A 9,808-nucleotide genomic window follows, 5' to 3' on the forward strand; every position below is an offset into this window, starting at 1 on the left:
TCCCGTCCTCTCTGCCTTCTCTCGCCCTGTTGCCTGTCCCGTCCGCCATCTCGTTCGCCTTCTCCCTTTCGACAACCGGTACAACTCGGGGGTGGCGTTGTGCCGTCGGTGGTGTGGGCCGCGACTTTTCCTCCACCGCACATTCTCGGCTGTACAGCCCGGCGTGGCTTCTCCCTATGGTTGGTGGTTTGCGTGCATTAAAGAGCATTAATTAACGCGATCGCAGCCCATCTCGCGTGAGGCATGGCGCTCGCGGGCTCTCTCTCGCTCTCTTTTCTGCTTTACCTCTCTCTGGCTATTATTATAAATACTAAACGGTTTGGCACCCCCACCCCCCCCTGTCTTTTTCTCTAATTTTTCATGATTTTTGTCCTCTGTTGTTGAGCGCTGTTGTCCTGTCGTTCTTGCCTTGTGGTGCTCTTGAGTGTTATAGGAGATCGATAGGTATGAGCTTATGAAAGGGCGATCGGCTTCGAGCTCTCCCCGCGTTTCGCGCTCTCTGCTCTCCCATACGGCGGTGCCCCCTCCCCCTCGACTCTAATTTTTTTTGCCCGTACGGCGTGGTGTTACCACCCCTCGCTCACCCTCCGTCATCTCCGCCTTCGTTTCGTAGCCGCGACGCCATCGCTGTCCTCCCTCGGGAACGCAGCCGCCTTCCCCCGTACGACGCGGCGTTGCCCCCTTCGCCGTCTTTTCGTCTCTTCGCCTTCGCCATGACGCCTCTCCGCCTTCTCTCGCCCTGTTGCCTGTCCCATCCAATGGCTCTCCGCCTTCTCTCGCTTTGTTGCCTGTCCCGTCCGATGGCTCTCTGCCTTCCCTCGCCTTGTTGCCTGTCCCGTCCGACATCCCGTCTGCCTTCTCCTGTACTCTCCGCCTTCTCTCGCCCTGTTGCCTGTCCCGTTCGCCTTCTCCCTTCCGACAACCGGCACAACTCGGGGGTGGCGTTGTGCCGTCGGTGGTGTGGGCTGCGACTTTTCCTCCACCGCACATTCTCGGCTGTACAGCCCGGCGTGGCTTCTCCCTATGGTTGGTGGTTAGCGTGCATTAAAGAGCATTAATTAACGCGATCGCAGCCCATCTCGCGTGAGGCATGGCGCTCGCGGGCTCTCTCGCGCTCTCTTTTCTGCTTTACCTCTCTCTGGCTATTATTATAAATACTAAACGGTTTGGCATTCCCCCCCCACTCGTCTTTTTCTCTAATTTCCCCTGATTTTTGTCCCCTGTTGTTGAGCGATGTTGTCTTGTCGTTCTTGCCTTGTGGTGCTCTTGAGTGTTACAGGAGATCGATAGGTAAAAACAACGTTCGAGTGTTTATATATGCTTTCCTTGATTTCTCACAACAAACTTTTTGGAGAGTTTATTTGCAGTTTTGTTTGGTTTTGGGGAGTTTGTTTGCAGTTTTGCTTGGTTTCCAGATTTAGCATTGGTTTTTTTTTTGTCAATTTAAAAAAAAAGATGAAATATTTACTACAAAATAGCATTTAACAGATGTAAAAATTGAGAAATTTTTCCCAATTTTTTATTTGGAGCAAGTTGGTAGCTTTGTGCCGACTGTTGCTTTTCTTTCTTGCGCACTTAGTAGAGCTTCCTGATTATCCTTTTATTTATTTGTCGATAATTTCGTAATGTTTTGGTTTATATTTCTTTTTTACTTTATGTTTCTCTTAGATTAAGTTTTGATAAGAAATAAAACTCCATTGTAACACATTTGAAAATATTATATAGCTAATCTAATTGAAGTTCAGTGGACAAGCCAAATACAATTTTTTCAATTAGCCATTAATTGTTAGCTATTTTTCTGCTATTCTTTTTCGCATACATGAATTTGTTGTGTTTTTTATGCTAACCTTTTATTTTTTGAGTCAATATAAAGGATAGGAGAATTTGGTTAAGTGTTTTACTTTGGTGAAACGTCCGAAAACTACTGTTGTTCGCCCATGTAGTAGCGGGGGTGCTTCTAAGGGGGACCCTGCAGCGCCTCCGAGTTATTATGGTGGTGGGAATTGACAGAATCGCGGGCTTTTCTTTTTGGGTTTCTTGCTAGGGGCCCTGTTGTATAGTTGGTAGTTCTACTAGACACTAAATAATTTTCTGCTCGCTGTGAAAGTCTTACTTATAGTTCGCACTGTGTTGCAAAATCATATGACAGAAACTTTCCTGTTTTGCTTCGTTTAAATTATTCGACAGGTTTGCTGTTTTGCTTGGTCATGCTTTCCATACGCATCGATTTGCTTCGTGTTGGCGAGGTTCGAATTTAACGAGTCAATAATTTTTGTCCTATTTTTCTCTGGAAATTTACGTGCTTTGCTTTTGGCTGTCAGCATTGCAGTTTAATTCTGAGATTTTATAACATGCAAAGTGCCGATCTTTCACCCCTACTGTATGCTGCATTTATTTCGAATCTAAGTTGTCTAACTGAATTCTAAATTATCTTGCTGAAATTTTATAACATGCGAAGTATCGATCTTTCGCCCTTACTGCATGCTGCATGTATTTGGAATCTAAGTTGGCTAGCTAAATTCTAAATTACCTTGCTGAATTCTGCTGGCTGAAAATTCCATAGAAGTCCCTTCTCTGTATTGCCCAGCTGAATTCCCAATTGCCTAGCAGAATCCTGTGTTCCTAATTCAGGTCTGCAGAATCTGAATTGCACTATCAGACTAAGAGTAGGTAAAGAAAAAGGGTTTCTTAATTTTGCAATAGTTTTCTTTTTATATGAAACAATATATGTGAGTTTGCTTCCCAAGTTTCGAAATTTGGGTTCTGAATTCAGAATACGAACTCTGGNCGCCTTCTCTCGCCCTATTGCCTGTCCCATCCGACATCCCGTCTGCCTTCTCCCGTACTCTCCGCCTTCTCTCGCTCTATTGCCTGTCCCGTCCGCCTTCTCCCTTCCGACAGCCCGTACAACCGGGGGGTGGCGTTGTGCTGTCAGTGGTGTGGGCCGCGACTTTTCCTCCACCGCACGTTCTCGGCTGTACAGCCCGTCGTGGTTTCTCCCTATGGTTGGTGGTCAGTGTGCATTAAAGAGCATTAATTAACGCAATCGGAGCCCATCTCGCGTGAGGCATGGCGCTCGCGGGCTCTCTCTCGCTCTCTTTTCTGCTTTATCTCTCTCTGGCTATTATTATAAATACTAAACGGTTTGGCATTCCCCAACCCCCCGTCTTTTTATCTAATTTCCCCTGATTTTTGTCCCCTGTTGTTGAGCGTTGTTGTCCTGTCGTTCTTGACTTGTGGTGCTCTTGAGTGTTACAGGAGATCGATAGGTAAAAACAACGTTCGAGTGTTTATATATATGCTTTCCTTGATTTCTCACAACAAACTTTTTGGGGAGTTTGTTTGCAGTTATGTTTGGTTTTGGAGAGTTTGTTTGCAGTTTTGTTTGGTTTCCAGATTTAGCATCGGTATTTTTTTTTGTCAATTTTAAAAAATAAGATGAAATATTTACTACAAAATAGCATCTAACAGATGTAAAAATTGAAAAAATTTTCCCAATTTTTTATTTGGAGCAAGTTGGTAGCTTTGTGCCGACTGTTGCTTTTCTTTCTTGCGCACTTAGTAGAGCTTCCTAATTATCCTTTTATTTATTTGTCGATAATTTCGTAATGTTTTGGTTTATATTCCTTTTTTACTTTATGTTTCTCTTAGATTAAGTTTCGATAAGAAATAAAATTCCATTTTAACACATTTGAAAATATTATATAACTAATCTAATTGAAGTTCAGTGGACAAGCCAAATACAATTTTTTCCCTTAGCCATTAATTGTTAGCTATTTTTCTGCTATTCTTTTTCGCATACATGAATTTGTTGTGTTTTTTATGCTAACCTTTTCTTTTTTGAGTCAATATAAAGGATAGGAGAATTTGGTTAAGTGTTTTACTTTGGTGAAACGTTCGAAAACTATTGTTGTCCGCCCATGTAGTAGCGGGGGTGCTTCTAAGGAGGACCCTACAGCGCCTCCGGGTTATTATGGCGGTGGGAATTGACAGAATGGCGGGCTTTTCTTTTTGGGTTTTTTGCTAGGGGCCCTGTTGTATAGCTGGTAACTCTACTAGACACTAAATAATTTTCTGCTCGCTGTGAAAGTTCTACTTATAGTTCACACTGTGTTGCCAAATCATATGACAGAAACTTTCCTGTTTTGCTTCGTTTAAATTATTCGACAGGTTTGCTGTTTTGCTTGGTCATGCTTTCCATACGCATCGATTTGCTTCGTGTTGGCGAGGTTCGAATTTAACGAGTCAATAATTTTTGTCCCATTTTTCTCTGGGAATTTACGTGCTTTGCTTTTGGCTGTCAGCATTGCAGTTTAATTCTGAGATTTTATAATTGCGAAGTGCCGATCTTTCACCCCTACTGTATGCTGCATTTATTTGGAATCTAAGTTGTCTAATTGAATTCTAAATTATCTTGCTGAAATTTTATAGCATGCGAAGTATCAATCTTTCGCCCTTACTGTATGCTACATGTATTTGGAATCTAAGTTGGCTAGCTGAATTCTAAATTACCTTGCTGAATTCTACTGGCTGAAAATTCCATAGAAGTCCCTTCTCTGTATTGCCCAGCTGAATTCCCAATTGCCTAGCAGAATCCTGTGTTCCTAATTCAGGTATGCAGAATCTGAATTGCACTATCAGACTAAGAGTAGGTAAAGAAAAAGGGTTTCTTAATTTTGCAATAGTTTTCTTTTTATATGAAACAATATATGTGAGTTTGCTTCCCAAGTTTCGAAATTTGGGTTCTGAATTCAGAATACGAACTCTGGACAAAGGATATTTATTTTCCTTATATTCTTCATAGAATTCCAAATTGCAAAGCTTAATCCTGAATTCCCGTGCTATGATGATCTCCTCCTTGAATATCAAATAATTGCGGCAATTGAGACGGGCGCAACCATCCTTCATTGCTGATGGGGTACTTTGGATGGCCTATTCTATAGGCAACCAGTTCCTCATATTTGTACTGAAATGCTTGCAGTTCTTATACAACTAGTACTACTAACTAACAATACTTCGGTGCCAAACTAATGATATTCGATTTCATGGAGAATCTGAGCACAGAATATTTGTTTCCCTTCTATTCTTCGTAGAATTCCGAGTTGCCTACTTGAATTCTCAATTCTCTAGCTTAATTCTAAATTCTCTAGTTGAATTCTAAATTCAGAAATTAGAAGGCATGATTCAGAATCACAATAAAGTGCTTGGTGCATATAAATGTTTCGATTTGGGAATTATGGCCTGATTTGCATAAGAGTATTTGGTGCATATGAAATGTTCAAATTCAGCAATCTAAATTGCGGCGGCGGTGTTCCAGAATTTTGAATTCTGCATTCTTAAAGGTTAAAATTGCATATGAAAAATTGGGGTGCAAAATTTTGAATTATGTATTTGCAGTTTTGGATATTGTCTTGCATCGACAACATTTTAGAATTCGGGATTCAAAGATTAAAAGGTTAACACTTAAAAGCTTAAAATTTACAATGCAGAATTGTGTTTCAAAGATTGCAAACATTGATTATCTGTTTAAATTCCTAGTTTTTGTTATTTGCAGGGTTTGAGTCTGCCTGCAACTGCTCATTTGAGTCTTGGTATTTATCACAATTCCTGATTATTGGTGGCTCCAAAAGGTGTAGATTTTAATTCCACGTTTTATTTCTTGCGCATTTTATGTTCCACACTTTTGTCATACAGTTCCATGCCCTACCTCTTGAATGCCCCGCATGTTAGTCCATTTACTTTCTCGGAATTTATCTGGACCTCTTATGCCTTCCTCTTGAATTTTGTCAATACTATACATTCCAAAGTAGTTTGTTTCCACCTGCATTATCTCTATGCTATTTGATTCGTTTCCATATCCTTCTTTAGTCTGCAGTTTAATATTCAAACTTTTCTTCTCTAATGATCGACTCTTCTATTTTTTTGCAGATATTGAATTTGTGTACAATTTTTCTCTGTTCAAATTCCTATGACTCAATTATTTATATTGTTGGTTGTGGACTGAGCATTAAAGAAAGATATTGGACCTTTTCCATGCATGAATCTACACATATATATTGATATATATATCTTCTGTTTCTTTTCCTGCGAAATGGTGCGCGCGAGCGGGTGGCACGAGCGCGGGCGCGCGGGCGTGAGCCGGCGCGGACGCGAGCTCGCGCGGGGTGGGTTTTTTTTTTTTTTTTTTTGTAAACTTATAATTTGGCCCCTAAGGCCATCTCTGGCTCCCTCTTCTCCATCCTCTGCCTTCTCCCTGCCTACTACCTCATACAGGTAAACATAGCAGAATTAAGTTCCGCATTTCCATGTTGTTCTCTTTCTTTCTTTGTTTTCTTCTTTCAGAGTAATAGTTCTAATAATTTACTATTGTATCCACTTCCCGCCACATCGCGCGGGGTTCCTTAACTAGTGATATAGAAAACAGAGTCTTTTTCAAAACTTTTCCTTTCCTTATGTAACTTTTTAATGCCTTTTCTGATTGTTTGTTATTTAATCTCGCAAGCTTTTTATTCTTGAATATAGAGAAAGGGTTATAGTATGCATTAAATATCTTGAAAAATACAACTGATAAATTATTATTAATAAAGATATCTTTTTCTTGAGAAATAAAATTATAATATAACATATAAATAAAAAATTTTAAATAATAAAGCAAGAAGAAAAAGGACAATATCCTTTTAAAACAGTACAACATTCTCTTTCAAATAGTACAATATTTATGCGAATAGTACATCACAATCTATATAATTTTTACACTAAATTATGAATAATATAATAGATTATGTACAAATAGTATAATACATTACAATTAAAAATTATGTAATATACGTTGCACTATTTTAAAAAAAATTACACTTTTTAAAAAAATATTGCACTCTTGCACTCTTTGAAAAAATATTGCACTCTTATCTTATTAATTATATTTTATTTTTTATTCTGTCTTAAATTATGAATCTTGTATGTCGAAAAAAATACATATAATTATTTATTTTTTATTTAAAGTTTTAAATATAATTTTAATTTTGAAAAATTAAATTGTAAAAAAAAATCATATCACGAAAACCATATACAATACCCAACCCTCCATTCACTAGCTAATCGATCAATTAGCCTTAGTCATAGTCAATTAATTGACGTGTTTCTTCAATCATTAGTGTTCTATATTGTCTTTTTTCGAAAAGAAAAATTCTAATATTATTTATAGATAACCGCAGCACCACGAGGATGCTGATTGTTTCTTCTTCTTTTCTCATTTTCCCCTTTTCTATCTCTCCCCTTTGTTTTAATCATCGCCATTCTCTCACAGCAGCTCACACACAATCCAAATATAATTAACCTTACCTCAATTATAACAGATAAGTCTATCAACTCTTACCTCGTGCATTTATACAAGTGACTGTTTGCAGTAAAAAAATACTTATATAGGATGAAACAATCCTAACCATAATAATAGTAAAAAAAAAGATTAGATTCGAGTTCATACAATTCTAATAGATCTAGTGTAAAAAATTAAATTTTTGGGCCAATAATTATAGTTTAAATATACAATAAGCTCATTCATAAATATGAGTTGGTGGGCCTCATAAAAACTCATGCAAATAAAAAAAAAGGGGGCCTCATTCCAGCCCATTAAATATTATCATTTTGGCGGGCCTGATCAACGACAGCCCACATCCACATCCTATAAAATATCTGTTCGAAATTCGATTTCAAATCACAACCTATTCAAAATTCAATTTCGAATTTCGAATTCCCAACAAATTCCCCAAATATCCTCCAACCATCCAACAACCCATTTAAAATTCGATTTCGAATTTCGAATTCCTAACCAATTATCAAAATATCCTCCAACCATCCAACAACCCATTCAAAATTCGATTTCGAATTTCAAATTTTGAATTCTCAACCACTTATCAAAATATCCTCCAACAACTCACTCAAAATTTCATTTTGAATTTCGAATTTCCAACCAATTTCCAAAATATCCTCCAACAACCCAATCAAAATTCAATTTCGAATTTCCAACCAATGCCCAAAATACCCTCTAACCATCTAAAAACGCATTTAAAATTCGATTTCGAATTTTGAATTCCCAACCAATCCCAAATATCTTTCAACCAACCACAACAACCTATTCAAAATTCAATTTCGAATTTCGAATCCCTCAAAATATCTCTCACCACCTCTCTTATTATAAATACGAGAATCCAAATCAAACGCCAGAGAATACGATTTTACAAAAAAAAAAAGAAGATAGATTGGTACACACATTCCCACGTACAAAATATTTAAAGAATGAGAGATCGCCGAATCGCGGAAAGGTGAAGAGATCACTCGAGCCGCTGAAAAGAGGAGAGATCACTCGAGCCGCTGGAAGGAGGAGAGATCGCCGAGCCGCGAAAATAAGGAGAGATTGTTAAGCCGCTTCATCCAATCCATCAACAGGTTGTAAAAAAAAAAAAGAAAGAAAGAAAATAAAATAATAATAAAACATAGCAAAAAAAAACTCTTCTTCCCCTCTAACTTTTTCTTTTTTTTGGTCCTGCTACCGTAATCATCCATATCGTTTAGATGACTTCGATGGGAGAGTGAAGGGGAGCCAATGGCTTCCCGTTTCTTCGGACCTCTCAATACCCTATTCGAAGTTGTTGAGGATGGAATGGGTGATCTATATTGCCGTGACCACCCCAACATCGATGGCTTGATAGTTTCAAAAGAAGAGAGAAGGGGAATATTTGATTCCTCGTTTCTTCGGACCCTTCAACATTTCTTCGAAAATGTCAAATCAAATCTGATGGCCAAACAGACCCATGCCACCGTCATCAACTTCACCGACGACATCTACAGCATTACCGGTTTGATAGTTTCGAAACTATCAAGATTAATATACTAATATTATCTTTATAATTATAATATATTAATTTAAATTCAAATTAAAAATTAAATATTAAAAATTTACATCAAAATTTTGAAATAATGTCAAAATTTTAAATCTATTTTTTTTAAAAAAATTAAACTTTGAAGTTGAGTAGANAGTTTTTGTTGTTTGCAGGGTTTGAGTCTGCCTACAACTGCTCATTTGAGTCTTGGTATTTATCACAATTCCTGATTATTGGTGGCTCCAAAAGGTGTAGATTTTAATTCCACGTTTTATTTCTTGCGCACTTTATGTTCCACACTTTTGTCATACAGTTCCATGCCCTCCCTCTTGAATGCCCCGCATGTTAGTCCATTTGCTTTCTCGGAATTTATCTGCACCTCTTATGCCTTGCTCTTGAATTTTGTCGATACTTTACATTCCAAAGTAGTTTGTTTCCACTTGCATTATTTCTATGCTATTTGATTCGTTTCATATCCTTCTTTAGTCTGCAGTTTAATATTCGAACTTCTCTTCTCTAATGATCGACTCTTCTATTTTTTTGCAGATATTGAATTTGTGTACAATTTTTCTCTGTTCAAATTCCTATGACTCAATTATTTATACTGTTGGTTGTGGACTGAGCATTAAAGAAAGATATTGGACCTTTTCCATGCATGAATCTACACATATATTTTGATATATATCTTCTGTTTCTTTTCTTGCGAAATGGTGCGCGCGAGAGGGTGGCACGAGCGCGGGCGCGCGGGCGTGAGCCGGTGCGGACGCGAGCTCGCACGGGGTGGGTTTTTTTTTTTTTGTAAACTTATAATTTGGCCCCCAGGGCCATCTCTGGCCTCCTCTTCTCCATCCTCTGCCTTCTCCCTGCCTACTACTTCATACAGGTAAACATAGCAGAATTAAGTTCCGCATTTCTATGTTGTTCTCTTT

At 38.2% G+C, this 9,808-nt stretch overlaps 2 long non-coding RNA genes across 4 annotated transcripts; both read left to right on the forward strand.

The window, feature by feature from the left end:
• On the forward strand, positions 3,160–6,062 carry LOC109724563. Of its 3 annotated transcripts, none has more exons than XR_002219964.1 (4): positions 3,160–4,046; positions 4,171–4,918; positions 5,555–5,630; positions 5,929–6,062. It is a non-coding gene; the product is annotated as an uncharacterized LOC109724563 (long non-coding RNA). The 3 variants fall into 3 exon arrangements; XR_002219965.1 differs by having other exon boundaries at positions 3,160–3,269; positions 3,857–4,918; XR_002219963.1 differs by having other exon boundaries at positions 3,160–4,918.
• Positions 9,035–9,808, forward strand: LOC109725084. The gene is made up of 2 exons (XR_002220185.1): positions 9,035–9,128; positions 9,426–9,808. It is a non-coding gene; the product is annotated as an uncharacterized LOC109725084 (long non-coding RNA).

Source organism: Ananas comosus, linkage group 19 (genome assembly GCF_001540865.1).
Source record: "Ananas comosus cultivar F153 linkage group 19, ASM154086v1, whole genome shotgun sequence".
NCBI classification, from domain to species: domain Eukaryota; kingdom Viridiplantae; phylum Streptophyta; class Magnoliopsida; order Poales; family Bromeliaceae; genus Ananas; species Ananas comosus.